The sequence below is a fragment of the Cervus elaphus genome, chromosome 20 (assembly GCF_910594005.1).
Source record: "Cervus elaphus chromosome 20, mCerEla1.1, whole genome shotgun sequence".
Classification (NCBI taxonomy): Eukaryota; Metazoa; Chordata; class Mammalia; order Artiodactyla; family Cervidae; genus Cervus; species Cervus elaphus.
Window position 1 is genome coordinate 75,793,184 of NC_057834.1, and position 21,744 is coordinate 75,814,927.

The following is a 21,744-nucleotide window of genomic DNA, read 5'->3' on the forward strand; positions in this document are numbered from 1 at the left end:
CCTACGTATCATTTCAATAAACTTTCTCCGCTGCCTCCTTCAATCCTCACCAGCAATTTCAGGAGAGCTGCTTTTATTTTACCTTTTGGGGTCTGCTGCCACAGAACTAAGGTTGCCACAGAACATAGATGCCAAAGGACTCAGGTTTAAGGGGAAAATGTGACCTCCAGTGTAAGAAACTAGAACACAGCCTGTCCTCTGGCGGGCCTGCTGGTTCTCCACAGGGGATTACGCAACAGAAATGGAAAGCAGGCTCCTGGTGAATCCGCTATCTGTTACCCACAGGCAGCCCTGGCCCTCAAAGTCCTCCAGCCAAGCAAAAATGAAGCTTTCTGTCCACTTCAGCAGACTCTTCCTCTCACCCCAGTCTTTTCTGAGATCACTCCGTCAGGCCATGCTCTAAGCCTGCAGCTCTGCAGAGACCATATCTGGGACTGAAAGGTCAGCCCACCTGGATCAAGAAGGCATCTGCCCCTTGCCCTACACAGTTGTTAGTTTCACACTTTCAGAGAGAATTCACCCCCTGTTGCTCACACTGATGAACCTAATGGTTTCCTGGCATGTCAAGGTTCACAGCCATCTGCTCTGCTGGCAGTCAGCCCACATCGGAGGAGGTATGCCACGTTCAGACAGGCTGGGCCATGGAGAGAACCAAAGAGAGGTTTTGAAAGTAGGCCCAGTGACGCAGTCAATGATGCCTTATTTACAAGAAGACCCCCTGGAAGGGAGCAGAGCCATATGGAGAACTCAGGATTTGCTGGTTTACAAGGTAGCATATCTACTGACAATCATTGGGTTGATATCATCAACGCTGGCTTTTATTCTGTATCCCTTTTCCTAATTTGTCATTGGACACAGAGTTATGGGGTTAAAGGAGGTGAAGCATGGACAGCCAGACTTCTGCTGGGTGACAAAGCATAGGACAGAGGAACCTTCCCTGAAAACGGAGATGCTGCTTATTCAGCTGTCAGCAAGGCTGGGTCCTCACCTCTGGAGAGGCTCCCTCGAAGAGAAGTGTGACTTTGTCAGACCTCTTCTGTGTGGTTGCCATCTATACAGCATGGGAGATACTTAAACTATAAAATTACTTGGTTATTTGAAATTAGCTGGTGCTCTAAGTTTTTATTTGCTAAATCTGGTAACTCTACTGTTAGATCAAACTTTTTTTTAAAAAAATGGAGGCAAGGAAGAAAACTTAAGAAGATTTGGAGCAAGCTTGGGACAATTAACAGAAGCTACGTCTTAGGATCAGGATGGCTTGTAGAAAATACCCCTTACTTAGGCCTGATGTCGTTGACTGCTTGTTTTAAAGTATTTATTTTGTTGTTGTTGTTGCTCTGGCAACCATTAAATGGCAAACGTTAAATGGCTCTGTGCACAGGCTTTCTCTAGTTGCAGAGAGTGGGGGATGCTCTTTGTTGCAGTGCACGGGCTTCTCATTGCGGCGGCTTCTCTTGTTGCAGAGCACAAGCTCTAGGCTCATGGGCTTCAGTAGTTGAATAACATGGGCTGAGAAGTTGTGGCTCACAGACTTAGCTGCTCCAAGTCATGTGGAATCTTCCCAGACAAGGGATCGAACCCATGTCCCCTGCACTGGCAGGCGGATTCTTATCCACCATACCACCAGGGAAGTCCTTCTTTGACTATTGAAGGGCTTCAATACTTGTCTTGTTTTAAATGCCAGCGTCATCTTTTAAGCTTTGTCTCATTATCCCCTGTCACACGCCTGTATGTACATGTGTAGGTGAACACACACACACACACACACACACACCCCTCCTGCCAAACTGTAGTCCCTACCAGTCCTTTCAATGCCACACACAGTCCAGTCTCCATGGCTACCTGGAGTGGCTCCTTCCTCATTGGTACTTTATGTCAGACGAAGAGAACAAGCAGGAAGTTCATTGACTTTGGAGCCAGTTCAACCTAGGTTTGAATTCCAGATTTGCTGCTGAATATTTTCAAATCCTGGCAAGTTTCTTCATCATTTGTTAAATGGCAAATTCTAAAATTTTATTTCATTATTCCCAGAGCATGAGTCATAATCCTGCTCCACCAGGTTATTGTGGTAATTAAATATGATCGTGTGCAAAACTGAATTAACCAACATATAGCACTTACTTTTTTAAAAAAGAAAAAAAGTTACTACTACTACTGCTGTTATTGCTGTCAGTGTACAATTCAAGGCTCAATTCACAAACACAGAGACCCAGGAATTGACTGCATTGGCTTGGATTCTGGCTCTCTCTTGTTATTCTGCAGATCTATGCCTCAGTTTACTTATATATAGAATGAGCACACATACCATGTCTGGAAAAGGGAAGTACCAGGTAAGCTTACCAGGTAAGCATTGGCCATTGCATCTATCTCCCATAAAGCGTACCCAACCCACCCCAGACCAGGATGGCAGAATCCTGCTCTGGCTTTCTCCTAGCGTATGTCCTCAGGCCCACGGGCATTCAGTTTATATGATGTGTCTTGTCCTCCCACCGTGCCCTTAATGGGAGCTCCTTGAGTGATGACGTTAGTAATGAAGAGGAAACAATTATGGAAGGCATTGATGTAAGGCAAGCACAGAGTCACGAGCTCTAGGTGCTGAGCCTGTGTGGACAGACAGAAGATTCCCTCTAGTTACTATGCCTACTGTGTGCCAGGCACTGTGTTAGGTACCACATATGTTCTCTTTCTGTTAGTGCCGTCTCCACCTTTTGAATGAGGTCATCATTTTTGCCTTTTACCGATGAGGAACTCAACCTCAGAAAGGTTCAGTAGCTCACCTTAGCTTGTACTGCCTGTAAGATATTTTAAGATTCATTCTCAGGCAACCTGAAGCTGGAACCAATGCTTTAAGCTACCATGCTTAAATCAACGGAGCCTCAGTCTCCTTGACTGTAGGACAAGAGTGATAATGGTAACTCTGACTGGCAGTGAGGACTAAACCAGGTCATTTATGTAAAGTGCCCAAGTCTGGTCCTGGTATGTGCTCACCACACACTCAGCAAGTCCTGGGTGTTAGCAATGCATTTACACATCGCATCTGGGGATGGAACTTCAGTCAGTATGCCTCCAAAGTCCAGATTCTTAACCCCTGCCCCTGTAATGCCAACTGGCCATAGACTTGGAGAACACATAGAGAAATCCAAACCTCTTACTCCGGGACCAATTCAATAACTGATAACTTTTGAGGTCTGCCGTGGTGCTTCTGAAAGGAGCCTTCATTGTTAAACTACTGCCTCTGTAACATGTCTCTCTGGAAGGGGTTTTGCTCACACACGTGGGGAGGGCAATTTTCTCTGAGACAAGGGCCCGACCGCCCCAGATGAGGACTGCACTCAGGACCACCAGAAGTGAGAGGCAGACCCACAACCCTTGTGTCTCCTTCCCCACACATGAGCTCCACCTTTAGAAGGTCTTCCAAATCCCGGGGCAGCTTCTGAGGTACCGCTGGTCTCCAGCGCAGACCAGAGTCATGCCATTTAAATGAACACTTACTGTCCCTTTCCCGGGTGAAACCACAGGCTCTGGTTCAGAGCTCCCCTCCGTGTGCTCCTGGGCCCTTTACCAACGCCCTTTTAATCTCAATTCTTGCTTTTGTGAAATCTGTGGAAATAGGTGATTCACATTGCTGGAGTGAAGATCAATGTGACATGACATCTATGAAAATGCCAAGTTCACAATAGACAGTCAATATTTTATTTATAAACATACTGATTATTATGTTAATTAAGAAGGCACAGTTCTAATAGCTTTACAACCATCAACTATTTGGTCCTCGTAGTAACCCTATTGAGATAGGGATTGTTTTTATCCCAAGAATGAGAAGCCTGGGGTACAGAGAGGCTCAGTAACCTTCCCAATGTGACACAGCTAACAGGTAAGAGGGTTGAGATTAGAACCTAGGCAGGTTTCATATTTCTAACCACTACTCTGAGTATTAGTTCTTCTCTCTCTTTCCCTTGATTGCCAATGCTTCTCTTTGATCCCTTGGGTCCCCAAATATGTTGTCCCAACAGTGATAATGTGGGGAGCCCAAATTGCTACCGAGGCTGATAACAGGGGCAACTAGAGAGAAATGATGTTAAGGTCTTTAGGAAAGCCTTTCATGATTAAGCGCCTGCCTAACTCTCCAGCCGCCCTAATTCCACAGAATTTTTCTGTTCAAAACAAATGTGACTACTTGTAATTCCCAGAGCTGCAACCTGTTTTTTGCTTCCATTACATCACACAAGCTTTTGCTTCTGTCTGCAATGCCCTTCTCCACATCTTCATTCTCTCCTTCCTCTTGTAATCCTACCTGTTCCTTCATGCATCATTTACTAGGCAATTCCTCCCTTATGCTTAAGAGTTTAGATGCCCATTCACGATGATTCCATAATATTCATGGATTGTCTCCTACCAAAGCACTTGTCACATTGAACCACAGTAATGAATTGACTCCTTTATTGCCTGTACTTGACTATGAGCTTTCCGAAGGCAAGAATTGTGGTTGTTTTTTTTTTTAACCTCTGCATCTCCAGTGCCTGGCACTCCACCTGCCTAAGAGTAGGCATCCATGTCTGTTCCTTGTCTTGGAATTCTCTTTCTGCTTTCCAACATTTGAGCCTCTTATTTTGTCCACAGACATATATTATCTGAACAGAGAGGCAGAGAAAGAAGTAGAAGCTATCAAAAACAAAAAAAGGAAACGGTGAGGAGGACAATCTGTGGGTCACTTTGGCTTACCAGTGGCTCCCATTCTCTGGGATTACTAAAATTCATTAAACCATGTAAATCTAAACAGAAAGTTAGCATTTTATCACTTGCTTACATCTCAGAATTATCATTCATCAAATTTAATTGGTGAGATTATTTCCATTTGATCTTTTTAAAAGGAGAGATAATGCTCTCTATCAGATGATTGCATTCTAATTCTGAAAAATGTGTAAATATTAATATCCAATGTGTTCTGAGTCATGAGTAAAACAGGGTTGGCCCTGGAGCAACTGGAAGTACTAAGTTATCCCTTTTTTGCAAAGAATGTCAATTTATGAAGTCCCATAAAACACATAAAGTAGAAATGGAAATGGTCAAAGTTTCTCAAATTGAACTCCTAAAGTGAATAAGAAACCTGGTGGATTCCAGGAGTCACTGTTTGAATATAGGCACAAAGGTCTAGAGGACACAAAAATTTAAGAATCTGTTTGTATGCCTTCTGCAGTAGCCTTTCTGCTTTCAGATTTTTCTTTGGCTCAAGAACGATATTGTTCTAAATTACCTTCTTTAGCAACTGCAATATTTAAGAAATTTAGTTCTGCTTATTTAGTCATCAGAAGCCCAGTAGAACACCTCCAAGGAGCATTTTAAAGCTTTTTGATAATTCATCCGAACATAAACTGAAACAGGAAGAACAAGTGTCTCTTTCTGTTATAAATATCCGAATGTGGTTTTCTTTTTTCACCTAGAAAATATGTCACAACTAAAATAAATTTAAATCAAAATTTGCAAATATAAATTCAAGGGCACATTATATATATTTGTGTATGTGTGTCTACACCTGGATATTTGTGGGTGTAAATTTCTTTTTGAGAGTGTTTAAACAGTTTCTTCAAGCAATAAGTCACCATATTTTTTTTAAGATGATGTAATGACCACTTAAAATAATGCTATTTTCTCCAACGTTGGCTTCGATAGTAATGGTCTTATTAACAAATGGTAGGATGTAGTTGAATAATTGGCTGTCATACCTAATCTCCATGAAGAGCTATGTAGCCCAGATGTGTCCACTATACATTCAACTCTATGTTGGAAAATAAAAAAGAGGTTTTATACCAACAGTGATGGAATATAATGAGAACCAAGCAATGGTTCACTCTCCTGACCCTGAAAATCAAGGATAAGGCTATTTGTTAAGTCTTAAATCTCACCCAGAGGACCAGCCCCTGGGCATGCTCTCTGGGATGTGGAAAGCATTGGTCCCTGAGCATCTTCTGTTATCCTCAAGGCTCACATCAAAGGAAGACCATCTTCTGTAAGAAAGCTCCTCCACCAGTTGTTCTTGCAGTGATCCACATCACTTCTGTAGGGCCCACTCTTGAAAACAAAATTCCAGGTGAGATAGATAATATAGTTAAAACAAACAGGTAAATAGATGTGATTGGAGAGGTGAAAAAATAAAGAAGGGTGATAAACCAGCAACTCCATTTGTGTTTTATTCAGTTACAATAATAAATAATTTAATAGAACAATTTATGTGCATCTAAAAGGGTAGGCAAAAGAAACTCTTGGGTAAGCATGACTTCCACGAATCTGTTATAATATCTATCTAAAAGCAGTTCATATTTATTAATGGAAAAAATCCATAAAATTAATTTCTAAAGGCTTATCAAACCAGATTAGGTCCCAGCCCAACAAATAGAATTAGAAATCCGTGTGAGGCTGCTAACTGAGTCATTAAAGTGATATGCATGGATACTCCCAGTCCGCCAGGAAACCTTCTATTTGGACACTTAGTCATATGCTGCCCTCTAGTGAGAAACTTTTTAAAAGGCTCTAGCAGGCCCTGGGATTACAAAATAACTAGGGATTTCAAATAAGAGACCTGAATAAGATAATCAACTAGAACTTTCAGCTAGAAATCATAGTTACTCTAGATTTTAAAATGCATTTCATTCCCACTTTGTTGATAATGCCTAAATTTTCTTTATAAAATTATGTTAGAACTGGGAAATTATTAAAATTACAATAGGAGAGTAGCTTGACCTCTGTGACATTTAAATATTTTTAGTCTCTCATATTTGATAAACTATTAATAGTGCTTAATAGTAAAATTGAATATATTTATTTCTTTTAGATAGTGATGCAGCTAGAGAATTTAGGTGTAATTAAGTAGACCATAATATGGCTTTCTACTCTGTCAATAAAAAAAAAACATAGAAGATAAATTCTAAAGGTAATTTTGTATGCTGACAAATGGTAACTAGACTGATTGTGGTAATCACTTTGCAGTATATACAAATATCAGATCATTAAGCTACATACCTGAAAACAATACAATATTATTTTTCAATTATACCTCAATAAAAAAAATTTTTTTAAACACACAGAAAAACTGATGAATACTTGTGTTAATAAAGCAATTCTTTACTTCTAGATAATTATTTTGTCATAATTGTGTCATGAATTATAATATTCTTAATACAGAATTATTGCTCTATCCTCAAATAGAAATCTCATCTAGTCACTTCTAATTCAATAGAGGGAAATAAAGGGAAATCTCTACTTTCAAACTTCATGGAATTTTAGTACACTTTACTCATTTAGCAGTAACAGGCATCTAGCATTTTTGAAGTGTGTGCTAAGTTTGTAAATCCTGACAGTGCAAATTTCCTCCTAAGACACAATCTTCCTACTGAACATTCATTCATCTTTTAACAAATCTTTATGACTACTGGCTTAGTACCTGCACTCTGTTAGTCACATGGAATACAATGGTGGAGAAATGGACCTGGTTCTAAAGCAAGTGGCTCCTATAGGGAGACAGACACCCTAATCAGGCCATTAGGAAACATTGTCACTAATGCTTAAGATGGGGATATGCATGGGGCTGTCTGGAAGCATTAGGAGCTATTCCTGATCCATACTGGGAAGGCAGGAATGCTCGGCTCCCCAAGGAAGTGAGGAGCTTTGACAAGGTTCTACAGCCCTTGAAAGTCCTTTGAAGGTAGTACAAGTAAGACAAGACCAATAACTCTCCTCAGATGCAGTTCTCCCAAGACTATGACACTGTCACAGTTTTGTGCTTTCATCAATATATATATCATTCTCGGTTAGCTATGCAGTAATGGTCGTTCCACACTCAGCACCCAGCCACGCACGAGTACTTGAATTAAATCTTTCCATAAATGCAAAGTGAAATATTCCTATTTTAGCAAATTTACTTAACAGAAAATTTTACTCTCCTTTCTTAATTTTGAAGATATCCACACAACAACATGCGTCTCTTTTTTCCAGAAAAATAATAAAATTTAAAATTAAATTATTTTATAATTATATAGTCCTCATGTGCTCTGGTGTAGCTGCTAGCGCCATCTTGGACAAGTTATACATCTACAGTCTAAGATCCCTTCAGTTCAAATATTCTGTAAATTAATGAGCCAGTCCATGAACAAAAATTTCTCCTCACTTTAAAGCACTGTATTGTTTGTTGAGTATTATTGACTTTCAGATTTCCTTCCTCCAGTGGCCATCTTGGTATGTAGGAGCGAACTTCTTGCTTGAGAAAGATTTAATCTTTTCCTTTCTAATCAAATGCTTTAGTCATTGAAAAGAAAATAGAAATTGAAGTTTTGGGGAAAAAGTTTACTGAAGTCCTCATCCTGGATTAAAAAAAAATGTCAGCAATATGTCAAAAGCACATTTCTGTAAAAATAGTTAAGTTCAGGAAACGTGCTCTGCGAGAGACCCTTAACATTTTTTCTGAACTTAAATATGCTTGGGAAAAGATTTGTTGGGAGTTTTGGTACTCATCTTAAAAATGTCTGTTTTTTTGGCAGTTATTTCTTGATTAATGTCTTAAAACTAATTCAAATCCAGAAAAAATTTTAAACAGATACATACACACACACACACACACACACACACACACATATTCTCAACTTAAACTATGTGTAGGTTGGCTCCATTTCAATTTTTAAATCATACTCCATGCTTTGAAGAATAAAAAAACTATATAAATCAGAGGCAAAACGTTATATGAAGATTTAGGAAATGCTGGGTTCTATATGAGAATGTAACAAAACTTAATGCAGTCACTTAACCTCTCTTATGTTTGAATTCCCTCATTTGTCCTGTCTCACACATGTCACTGAGTTTATGTAAGGATCCCACGAGCTAATCTTTGTGGAAGTACATTGAAAATTACAGCAAACTGGCAGCAAGCTAAATATACACCAGCAAGCTAAATAAAAACAAACTGTGGTACACTCATACATGAAATACCACACACAAAAATAAACAGAATAACCTGGAGATAGCCAGATATAGACACATAAATGTAGATGCAGATATTCTTGTGTCAACATAGACATATCTCAAATAAACTATAGCATTGAGTAAAACATGCAAGATGCAGTATGAAACACTGTTGTCCCATTCATATTTTTATGAAGCCCTCAAAACAATATGATATGTTGTTGATGGATTGTATATAAATATATACATACATAATTGTTTAATGGACAGTGGTTGTCCCTCAGTAGAGAGGGAAAGAAACAACACTCAAGGTTAGAAGCTACTTTAGCCAATTATATAATTATTTTAAGAGACTGGAAAAGAATATGACAAAGCTAACAATTTCAAGCCCTGGGAATAAGATTCCACTCCCCTTATTCTCTGGTACTCTTCTATACATTTTAGACCTCTTTTTTAAATTATTTTAAGCTAATAAAATAAGAATAAATAACAAGAGTAAAGCCCTCAGTAGAAAGATTGAAATAGGGCTGGTGCAGTGACCATAGATTCCTCCAGTCTTTAGGATCTTCATTGGTAGATGAATATATGTCAACTGACTATAGGGTCAATCCATATTTAAAAGAAGATGTAAGAAATATCTACACATCCTGGGATCTACATGCAAAGATGCATTCTTCTAAAAGTCAACTTTTGAGATACAGAGCTTAAAAAAATGATCCTTTTTCTGGTCTCCTCTTCAAATCTTCAAATAAAATCAGGACTTCCATAATTAAAAAAAAAAAAGCAAGGGCTCAACCAAATCCCATTGCATTCATGTTCATATCATCTTGAGTTGGTTTTTTCCCAATACTCCTCTCCAAACGTTTTAAAAACTAACTGGAATCTCTAATTTCAAAGTCCAGATTCATGAGCTTTTGAATCAAGCTGGAAAATACATGTTTTGGCTTGTTCAACAGAAGTAACTGAAGATATAAACACATTGTTCACAGCAGATAACATACAAATGGCTGTTAAATACATTTTCAAATGTGTCCTCAACTCATAATGGGAGGATTGTGATTTAAATTATACTGAAGTACCTTCTTTTAACTTATCAGATTGACAAGATTCATTGTTTAATAATACCACTTACTGCATGCTCAGGGTATGAGGAATCAGACACTCTCGTCCAGCACGGGAGGGATTATAAATCAGTACAACCTCCATGGAAGATAACTTGCTAACATCTGTCAAAATCACAAATCTACAGTTTCTTTGACCAACAATTACCTATCTAGGTATTTTTCATACAGATGTTTTTGCATATGTGTGACATGGCATATGTACAAGGGTATTCTTACTGCAGTGTTTTTAACTGCAAAATATTAAATTTCCATCCTTTGAAAAATAAATTTTGTTACAATTATAATGGAATAGTCATCCCCAACCCCCACTCCCACCCCCCACCAAAAGGAGAAAGCTTTCATGATTTGAAATGGAAAACTCTCCAGGATCAACTAGTAGGGAAATGAAACCAAAGTACAGAACAGTGCATGAAGAACACTGTCATTTGTAGAAAAAGGGAAAGACAATATGGGCCTAGGACGTTTCTGAAAGAACAGACAAGAAAATGCTAATGATAGTTACTTCTGAGGAGGAGCACAGAACTGGGCATCTGGGAAACAGGGCTGAAAGCTAGACTTTTTACACTATATTCTGAATATTGAGCTATGCAAGTATGCTGCTTTTTAAACTAAGTTAAAATTTCAAGTGGCTACATAATTTTAGTTATAATGATGGGAGAACTTTGAAAGGTGTCCTAAATTTTAACTAGAGGCTCTAGTAACGTAAAGTGTTCCCCTTGCAACCTCTCCACCCACAAAGTGTGTGAGAAGAAGAATTATGTCCCAAGGAGGAGCTAGGCAGGAAAACTTCCTCAGAGCATGGAATAATTTTGTCAATTCTAGTAAATTATCTCACCTGAAGCTTCTGCACAATCAATGCGTGATTTCTTAAAACCATGCCTGACAAGATACTAAGCCAAGCCCTGCTAAATGAAGCCCAAATTCAAATCTGTAGCAAAGCTTAAGAGGAGCCTGGCAGGCTACAGTTCCATGGGGTCACAAAAGAGTTGGACACAATGCTGCAACTAAACAACAATAACAATAAAGCTTAAAAATCCGATAGACTCTATCCCTACCCGGTTTTCAATTTCATTGTGAAACTCAGCAGGTGGAACATAAAATACAGAAGCTATTTTCTCTTTTGGCAAAGCAAAAAATTCATCTTCTTAGCTCAAAAATCCATCAACATCTGTTATGTAGAACCAATAGCTAAATCTAAACAACATGAGCCAAACGTTTGAAGTAGATGAAATCCAGCACACACCAAGCATGAGTCATATAACGGGTCACCATGAAGCAACAGGGACTGAGGTTTATCTTAAGTAGCCCTGGGGGAAGTTGTTCACCTTAGCAGATAGTTACTGCTTATTTGCATCTAAATATGGGTATATGTTTTATTTTAGCCCATTAACAGGAAGGCTATTAGGAGGTTAAGAATTCTACAAAAAATAAAGAAGGAATGGTTATCTCCTTAAACTGGGAACCTCAAAGTGGATATTTCTGTTTTCTGGTATTATATTTGACTACATTTTTATTACAGAGGAATCAACTGCTTTTGAAATGTCTGTATCATTCTGCCTTGTCATGGTGATTGTTATTTTCAATTTCTTCAGACGCATTGCCACCCAGTAACATACCGTCCTCCAAACTGGAGAGCCAAAAATTATGAGCCCTGCCTTCTGGCTCTGACTGCTGCCAAGGGTCTCCTGGTCACCATTTGACAGTCTCGTACTGGGTGAGGGCAGTTGAGTTTTTCCTCTGCTCTCAAGGGCGGTCAGTTCCTGTTTCCCTTGTGAAGAAATTTTTCTTTCTTTGTGAAATTCCAGGCAGAAAACCCTTCCCAGGGTCTCCCCAGGAAGCTTGGTTATGGAAAGGGAATGCCTTGTCTGTGAATTAATCAGCATTGACCTGACAGAGTGAACAGAGGAAAGAGAAGAATCTTATCAACTGACCTCAGTGTCACAGAATTAAATCTATATTAAAGGAAAACAGGAAAAAATTCAGTTTCCAATAAAATGACATTTTTCTACAAATTGCAAAATGTAATGTCCTAGAAATACAATGACAAATTTTCCACACAGGCTTTCTTTTTAGAGACATAAAAAGACTTTTTAAAAATACCTGCCAAATGGACACCCGTACATCTTGAGAGTCACCCACGGAGCTGGCTTTGCAGTAAACTTTTAGTGCTTTTATTTAGAATGATACCACCCAGCACTCATTCATTTCAGCAGGCTTCTATCCTGTAAGACTTTAAAAACGAGTTGCCCAACCAGTCTTTGCCACAAGCTCCCACCCCACCACTTCCTCACTTACGAAAACCTCACAGTCTCCCTGATTGATGCACCTGGCAGCCTGGCGCTGCCTATGATAATAACTGTGACACTCGCTTTTCTTCTTCTGAAGTTGTGGATTCATTAAAGAGCAAGCACTGCATCTTCCTAGAGAACGGGGTTGAGCCCACATTGAATGTTTCTATTACTTGGTTACAAATGACACACACAACCACATCCAAGCCTTCTGCAGATGCTACAAATCTGCTGCCTACCCACGGTGCCAACCTGAACCAGGGCCTGTCCGTGGACTGCTGCTCACGGTGTACACTTAAAGGGTACAGTCTACACTTAAGGAAATAAATCCCCTTATCGTGTTTATTCACGGTGTTTGTTGCTTTTCTTTTCTTATAAAATTCACCCCCTGAGTCCTTTATCGTTTTCTTTTCTCGGTGTTCACTTATCGAAAGAAACTGGAGTTCTGTATACAAAAGTGTATTTCAAAACTGTGGTCCCCCTGGCCACTTCCCTGGGTTAAAAATGGCCAAACTGACTTGTCATTTGGCTAAATTAAATGAATAAATAAATAAATAAAACGTCCCCAGGTTAAGACCCTGCATTGCAAGTTTCAGCCCAGAGTGAATTTGTACGGCCAAGTTATAAACCCCTGAAAATAGGAAACTAATACCACGAGGATTTAAAATAATAGAAAATGTTTCACATAATATAAATCCATAAGCAGTGTATTATATTTAAGTCTTAATATCTACATACTTGGATTATCTTCTATCTTGACAATCACACAAAGTAATCTCACTCCCTCGCCCCCCTCCCTTTGACTCTGGGTTTCATTCTTATGTTTTAACAATGCTGTGGGCCATAAAATACTATATTAATATTAGTTTGTCACAGCAGACTAAATTTAGAACAACTCATTAATATGAGAGAGTTACAGGCAGTCAGCCAAGAGTACCAGGGACTATAAGCTCTTAAGGCTATAAGCTATGCAGATATATGCCACTTGAACTGGAGAGCAGCCATTCTTTTTGTGACTAATAAGAGATTCCATTAGTTCTAAGCTGATTCTCATTCTAATTAAGAAATGTGGGAAAAGGCAATTTTGCCATTGTAGGTATAGTTGATGTGCGACTAGCATCAGTCTTATATCATCTCGCTTGGCTTTCTGGTCACATAAGATTAGTGGCACGGGCGTAGAATGAATATTCCTCCTACATCCACATTTAAAAAAAAAACAACTTTGTTGCTGTATTTGTGATGCTGTAATCATAATTGATGTTCCTGGAAGAAGTCTAGTAATCAGTGCTTTTTCAAAGCAAACCTTTTGTGGCTCAGAATCACCCCAGTTGGACAAAAAGTTTTGACTTTTTACAAATAAAAAAGCTTTCAAATGGATACTTCTGGACCTGTTATGCCTTTCTTTGGGCTTGTCAAATATTAATTTTTTTTAAATTTAGTCCCTTGCTAAGCTACAAATATTCATGTTTAACACCAAGTAGCAGTTCAGGGGCTGACAACTTGGTATGTACCTTTTGAATGATGCATAGAAAGCAGCAGTTAGCACAAAGAAAAAGCCACCAGATTGGTCTCAGGGAAACCCAGTGTCTGAATTTTTCATGACTCCTCTAGCACTTAAAGAATAAAAAAACTGGCTACTAGTGTTGGGAGACCAACGTCAGGAAGGTCAGAGCCTGGAAACATGCAAGAGATTCCAGACTTGCCTGGGGAAAGTCAAAGGGGATTTAAGCTGCTTAAGAGAATTAGAAGGGGGAAAAAAACAAATTTCTTTTGCTTGGTTTTGGTATTTTATGAACACCTGAGTAGCAAAATAAAAGCTATAAAAAGGTACACAGTCCTCTTTCTCCCTAGGGCTCCTTATTTTTATGTCTCTAGGGACCCCCAAAACTTACCTTTGCTTGTGGGTTTATGAGGATTATTGTTAAACTTCCCCAAATCACACCTTTCCTGGAGTACGTGCTCACTCACGAGTTCTTTCTCCCAAGGAAACCTGTGAAGAGTGGGAGAGGAGAAACAAGTCAATTATTTGTTTCCCTGGATGTGCTTGCAAACATCTCCCATGGAGGTGAGGGGCAAGTGGGGAAGACGATGTCTTAATCACCTAGATGCCCATCAACTCGGGACTGAAAAATGTTCCCCTTTTGGTGAACTTTTTCTGCATTTGATAACAATGGATAGGAAATCTAAATCAAATCCAGGAAAACAAACGAGTGACTCCTACAGAAGGAGAAAAAAAAACAACTGTACAGTGTTTAAGCAACTGATGACTTCACCTGTCACCATCTCATTAAGCTCTTAATGAGTCCTTTTCTATTCTTGGTCACATCTGATTTTTTTTTAATATAAGTCCCTTTGAACAGCTGGGAGTAAGAATCGCCTTTGATCACTGAATTCTTCTGAATTTTCAGTCAAAACGAGGCCATTTTCATCCTGACTTGGGGTATTTTTATGAGTTTATTTCCCCCCCAAGTACCTTCCTGGGCATAGCTTTCCAGGCTGAGAAGAGCCTGAACAATTAATGTATACATTTTTACATAAATGTTTATAAATTTAACAAAGGGAGAGAGCTTTGCCACAAGAAGCCTCAGCTCTTTTGAAGGCGGTTTTCTAATGATGACCCTTGGCGTGTTGGACCACATGGGATTCCTCTGAGAAGAGTCGGATGAAAATTAGCCTATTCTCATTTCAAACAGAATTTTGCTGAAGTCCTGATCAGAGCATCAGCATGGAGTCCAGGGAGACAACACTCGCTACTTGATTCACTCTGCAGCCTCCCTCTCCTGGTAATTGTTGCAGGAACACATAGTGACAAGGCTCTAGGATGTGAGCGGTCTGGATGTACTCCGGCTGTTACGCTCTGTTTAAAGATTTAAACCATCAGGGTATGATAAGGCTTTTTGATGTTCATTGAACACGGAGCTTGGGTACAGAAGAAGGGGAAAGGGCTTCACCAGAAGGCAATCATCTTTCAGAGCCACAGTAAGACAGAGAGAGGTGGGGAAATCTCAGCCTCAGCATAGACACGGAACAAAGGGAGATGAAAGGGGCAGGGTGAGGAAGGGGCCAGCTCTGGCTGTGAGGCAGAACTCGCTCTCTGAGAGTTCGACGCCTTAAAATGCAGGCAAAACATTTAGTGATCCTCTTTCATTAAAACACACTCCTGTTTGGATAGGGAGGGGATAACGCCAGCTGCAAATTTGGATGGCTTCGGTTGACCCTGGATTTTAAAGAGCCTGCCCGTGGCTTATTTTGAATTTATTTAATGAGTATTTATTTTGAGTCAGATGAATGTCATTTCCAGTGCTCACCCCTGAAAACCTGGAAGAAGACCTTGCTGAAATTATGTTTTTAGGACCCTCACAGTGTTTTCTTCCCCCAAAGGTAAAAACCTGAATATCTGTCTTAAAGAACATAAAGATCAGGAATGGGGCGGGGTGGGGGGGGGAAAGTGCCCCCTACAAAACCCAACCCTATTTCTTCATATCCCCTTCTTTAGCAAAATGCTGGCTTTTCCATCCTGCTCACAGCCCTACTATGCCATGCTAAGCAGGCCTGCACTTTGACTGTATTAATTAGACAAGAACCAAGATTTCTTCATCTTTTGTCTCCCTAGCCCCTGGCAAGCTTGCTGCACATACCAAAGTCTTAACAAATGTGTGTTGAATGAGTGAATATAAGACCCTGAGAAATGACAGGATAGATTTCAATTTATTTTCTGTGCCTCCATTTAAAGTTTCAGAGAATTGTTGCACCTAGGAAGCAAAAAGTTGTGTTTTTTTCCCTCTTGCAAACTAGCACCAGCAAGCAGCATGGCCAAGGCACGGATGCTGAGAGCTGGTGCTGCAGCTTCAGAAACACCTGGAATTGAAGGAGGCATGGCTCCTTACCTGAGGACTCTGGGAAAGTTATTTCACTTTCCTGAGCTTCGTTTTCCCCATCTTCAGAACAAGAATATTAAAAAAGAACTCCCTCTTCGGAGTGAGAAAATCTATGTAGATATCTTGCACAATGTTTGGTGTACATTAACTTTCCCCCAAAAAAATGTAATTACTATTATTAATATTATTTCTATTATTAGTATTGCTCTCCAAAATATTTTTAGACATGGTGGCATTAGAAGGGGATTTTAGAAATATATAATCATCAGTATAATTAAAATGGAGAACATTATAATGACATACTGTATTGAAGGGTTGTTTCCACACTTTCTCTCTATCACGGCATGAACAAAATGTGCTGTGACATGCTGACCTCCCCTGGATTGACAATGTGCTCTTGTTCCCACCTCACATAAATGTTCTCTAGGGAGGAAAGAGCCTCTTCTCTTGGCTGTCAGCAAAGGACCTAGAAGTGAGTTTGACCGACCAAACACCATGAAACCAAAATGCTTCCAGTCTCTTTGAACCTGGAGAGGAATAAACCAATCAGAAACAACATGTACAGTGCTGCACCCATTCCTCCACATATTCCAGTTGAGTACAACGTGATCACTGCTTCCAAGCAGACAGAAAGGAGATGAGAACCAGAAGCCAATTCCGTCCCATGGTGGCCACAGCCCACCCGAGCCAGGTAGCCACCCCCAGGGAGCTGTGTCCCAGGAGAAGCTACCAACACCACCAGAACCTTCCTGCAACCCTTACAACAACCCTTTGAGGAAGGTAGAGTTTACAGATGAGATAACAGAAGTGTAGAATAACAATATCAAAAAATGACTTTTACTGCCATTTTTTTATTCCTCTTTTTACATTTTGCTTAGCTCTCTAGTAGACGGGAGTAGAGCGCTCTTCTCTCTGACCCTCTGAACAAAGCCCTCAATTTCCCTGGATTGCAGTGTCTTCATCTGCCTCATTGAGGTGGGGAGAGGGCGACAGGCATCCAGTCTATGATTCGTGCCAGGCAGCTGAACAACTCTGATCTCTGTGAGAACCACAGACTTTATATCATGATCTTCCCCTCCAGTTTCCCCTCCCTTTCCCACCTCCCATCCCAGAAATGAGGGCATAGCAGCCATTACCATTACAGAAAGAGTTTGTTTTAGCAGAGCTCAAATCTAGGAAGCATTACGGCCAAATAACCTGCCCCATGATTGAGACATAAGGGAATTACTATTTCCTTTTCTCTAGCCTGCCAACACAGAGAAAGCCAATCCTCTAAAAACAAATTGATTGATGATATAGTTTTAATATCTTCATCTGATTTCCAGTGGCAGAATCAATCAGCTGCTAACACAACCATCCAAGGTGGAGAAAAAGAAAAATTGCACCAGTTGCTTTTCTTTTATTGCACTTCCGGGTACTCTAAGAAAAAACTCTCTCCAGAAAATCAATAAGGCAGATTGTGCCCAGCAGTGCCCCATTATAGAATTAAATCCATATGCCAACACAAAACAATGAAGAGACTCAACTAGCAAGGGATCCATTTGCTTTGTTTGACTTTGGCTGCCAGGGAATGAGACCACAAGACTGGCTGTAATTTAATGCAAACCTTGGCCTATCCTGGTCGTGCGTATGACTGACCCTCAGGGCACGACCATCAATTTTCTATTAAAGATCAGAGATTTGACATATCAAAGTCAACATCTAGCTGAATAACTGCAGTAACTTGATAATAATTCTTTTGTGGATTTCACAGTGGCTTTTCAGTAAAGTATCAGAAAGGTAGCCGATTTCAATCCTGACCTGGCAAGATCTGAATATGAAATAAAGGATTTCAGCTTGATCTCCCCATGATGTGAGGATGAATGTTCTGGTAAATGTTAACTTAGTGCTCTGAATAGCTCAGTAATAGATGGGTTTAGGCAGTAATAGGTTTAAAATGTCAACTTATTGAATAATAATTTCATGTTGTACAAATACTATGTGTAAGAAGGGATTTATTTTGCAAATTTTGAAATAAATGAATGGATTTATAATGTCCTTGACTGTTTCATTGTTCCCGTCAGAATTTTACAGAAAAATCAAAATTAGTTTTTGCTTTCTCTAGTCTTGCTGTTTTGCTGCATTCGTCTCTATGAAGATTTCATAATTACTGGGTCTACTGTACTGGGTCTCCCTTACTGGGTCTCCCTGAATTCTGGTCATTAATTGAGCTTTTCCTTGCTTTGGTCCCCAAAGCCAAGCTGATAACATTATTTTCTAGTGAAAAAATAAAAGCTCAATTATCCCTCACTGTAAAATGTTTCATGACACCAATAGCATAAAAACCTTTCGCCAACCCAGCCATAAAATGCTCAACTGTTCAAAATACAAGAACTGAATAAAATTCTGTTTCCATAATTGAACTCAGACCTTCTGTCCAATTATAAGCTGACAGCTCTATAAATCCTGGTGGAACACAGTGTGGGTAAAACAGAATTGTGATTGGGACCCTGAGGACCTGGGACAAACACTTCCATCACAACCTGTGGGAAAAGCCTTAGGTTCTGCAACTGCCCACGATACACACTTCCAACCATACAGCTGAAGTAAACATGTTCTCAGGGAAATGGGAGAGGCCAAGAAACCATCAAGGTGACCTCTCTAAATACTTCAAGGCTGACGCTTGGCCCCTCAACTTCCCTCAGTTTCCCAGAAGATTCAAGAGGAGCCCCCTCTTGCAGCCCACCAGCCTAACACTTTGAGCAGAGTTTATCTAAAGTGCAAAGGATGCCTTGATTTCCACAAACCAAAACATCCTTCAGGGATTTATAAATGTTCACACCTGGGAAATACCTGCGTGAAATGGTCCTAGACATTTCTGCTCAACCATTGAGTTAATTGATTGGGTGCAACTCTCACCTTGAAACCACAGAGAGGCTCTGTCCTAGTCCTGGTTCTTCCAGCAGCTATCAGAAGACAAGGATAAGGGTGCTTGTAGTATTTGGAAGGTGAAGGAAATATTGGCAAGAGGGTAAGGGAGTAAGTCGGAGGAGCAAAGGCAATCAACAAACGATGCATTATCAAGCCACTTACCATTAGATAACTGGAACTTAGTCCCACTGGGGAGACTCTGAGACACTGTGGGCACTAGAGGATTTTTACACCACCTCCCCTGTCAGTCATTCATTGAGGGTGCTCCTGAAGGTCATTCATTCTTTGATAGTTCCAGCCTACCATATGGGTAAATGGCTTCCCAGATGGTTCAGTGGTAAATAATCTGTCTGCAGTGCAGGAGACACCAGAGGCGCAGGTTCAATCCCTGGGTTGGAAAGATCTCCTGGAGGAGGGCATGGCAACCCACTCCAGCGCTCTTGCCTGGAGAGTTCCATGGACAGAAGAGCCTGTTGAGCTACAGTCAGAGTCAGACAGAGTCACACAGAGTCAGACACAGCTGAGCTCACACACACTTAAGGGTAAGAAGAGAGCTTCAGAGGCCAAAGAAAACCCTCAGGAAAAAAATCCAGATGTTGGAATCTTGAAGTCAGGCAGTGTGCACCGAAACAAAAGGCAAAGGAGTGGGAAGGGCACGCACAGCCTCTGTTGTAGACTCTGGCCTTTTGTTAACTTTTGAAACTTTTCTAACTTGTTTTTAAGTTATGAGAGCTAATATGGCTCCTGTAAAACAGCACCAACATATTTACTCAGTACAGAAAAGCATAACCATCGTTTATTTTTTGTTTTGACTGTGTTGGGTCTTTGCTGCTGTGTAGGCTTTTCTCCTGGTGCAGGGAGCAGGGGCTACTCTCTAGTTGCAGTGTGCAGGCTTCTCATTGCAGTGGCTTCTCACGTTGTGAGCACGGGTTCCAGGGCACTCGGGCTTCAGTAGTTGTGGCACAGAAGCTTAGTTGCCCCACGGCATGTGGGATCTTCCCAGACCAGGGATCCAACCCTTGTCTCCTGCACTGGCAGGCGGATTCTCTACCACTGAACCACCAGAGAAGCCCAAGCATAACTAGTTTTTAAGGGACTTCTTCCTTCCAGCCATTCAGTCTGATTCTCAAGGATAACCATCTTTTACAGCTTCCTTCTTCTCTGTATGTAAAACCTATATGTATATAAACTCACATTAGTTGAGTATGCTTTTTTGGCTCACAAATAAAGTCATATTTGACATTATTTCCTGTGGTTTGCTTTTTTCACATAATAAAATGTCTCATATATCCTTGCATATCAATATCTCTATATCTGTCTCAAACCTTTTTATGGATACTAATATGAACATATCATAAGTCATTAGGCATTTAGTTATTTGTTTCAACTTATGTGTGTGTGTATGTGAGCGTGTGTTCGGTTGTGTCTGACTCTTTGCAACCCCATGGACCACCAGGCTCCTCTGTCCGTGGAATTTTCCAGGCAAGAATACTGGAGTGGGTTGCCATTTTTTACTCCAGGGACCTTTCCCACCCAGGGATCAAACTGCGTCTCTTGCTTCTCCTATGTTGGCAGGTGGATTCTTTACCACTGTGCCACATGGGAAGCATATATATACATAAGCTGAAGCTTCAATACTTTGGCCACCTGATGTGAAGAGCCAACTCATTGGAAAAGACCTTGATGCTGGGAAAGATTGAGGGCAAAAGAAGAGAGTGGCAGAGGATGAGATGGTTAGATAGTATCGCCAACTCAATGGACATGAACTGGAGCAAACTCTGGGAAATAGTGGAGGACAGGGAAGCCTGACGTGCTACAGTCCATGAGGTTGCAAAGAGTTGGACACAGCTTAGCAACTGAACAACAGCAATATGTGTGTGTGTGTGTATAGGGCTTCCCCAGTGGCTTAGTGGTAAAGAATCTGCCTGCACTGTAGGATCTGCACTGTAGGAGACGCATGTTCAATTCCTGAATCAGGAAGATCCCCTGGAGGAGTAAATGGCAACCCACTCCAGTATTCTTGCCTGGAGAATCCCGTGGACAGAGGAGCCTGGCGGGCTACAGTCCAGAGAGTCACAAAGAGTCAGACAGGACTGAAGCGACATAGCATGCAAGCATGTAAATATATACATTGTATATACATATATATAATTCCTGAAAGTGGAATCTCTCAGTTAAAGAATATGAATATTTTAAAATTTGACAAATCATGTCAGTTATTTCTAAACAACATTTCACCAATTTACACCTCTATCAACAGTGCGTAAGTGCATTCTTTTTTCTTGTATGTATGCCAACAAAGCAAAAGATCACACTTTTTAATCTTTGGCAAATTAATAGGTTAAAATAGTATGTCACTGTCTTTGTGCTTTTTTAATTATGAGTGAGGTTCCTCAATTATGCTTCTTTGCATCTTCACATACATCTTATTAACATCCTCTTAGTCTTTTTCTTAATATTTCAAAAGCACTCTTTATAGGCAAATATTTTTCCAGTTTGGGTTTTGTTTTTTATTACTGTCTGTGGCTCTTTTATCTGTAAAAAAGTATTAAATATCTATGCTTCCAAATTGTGAATATTTTTATGTTTTCTGGG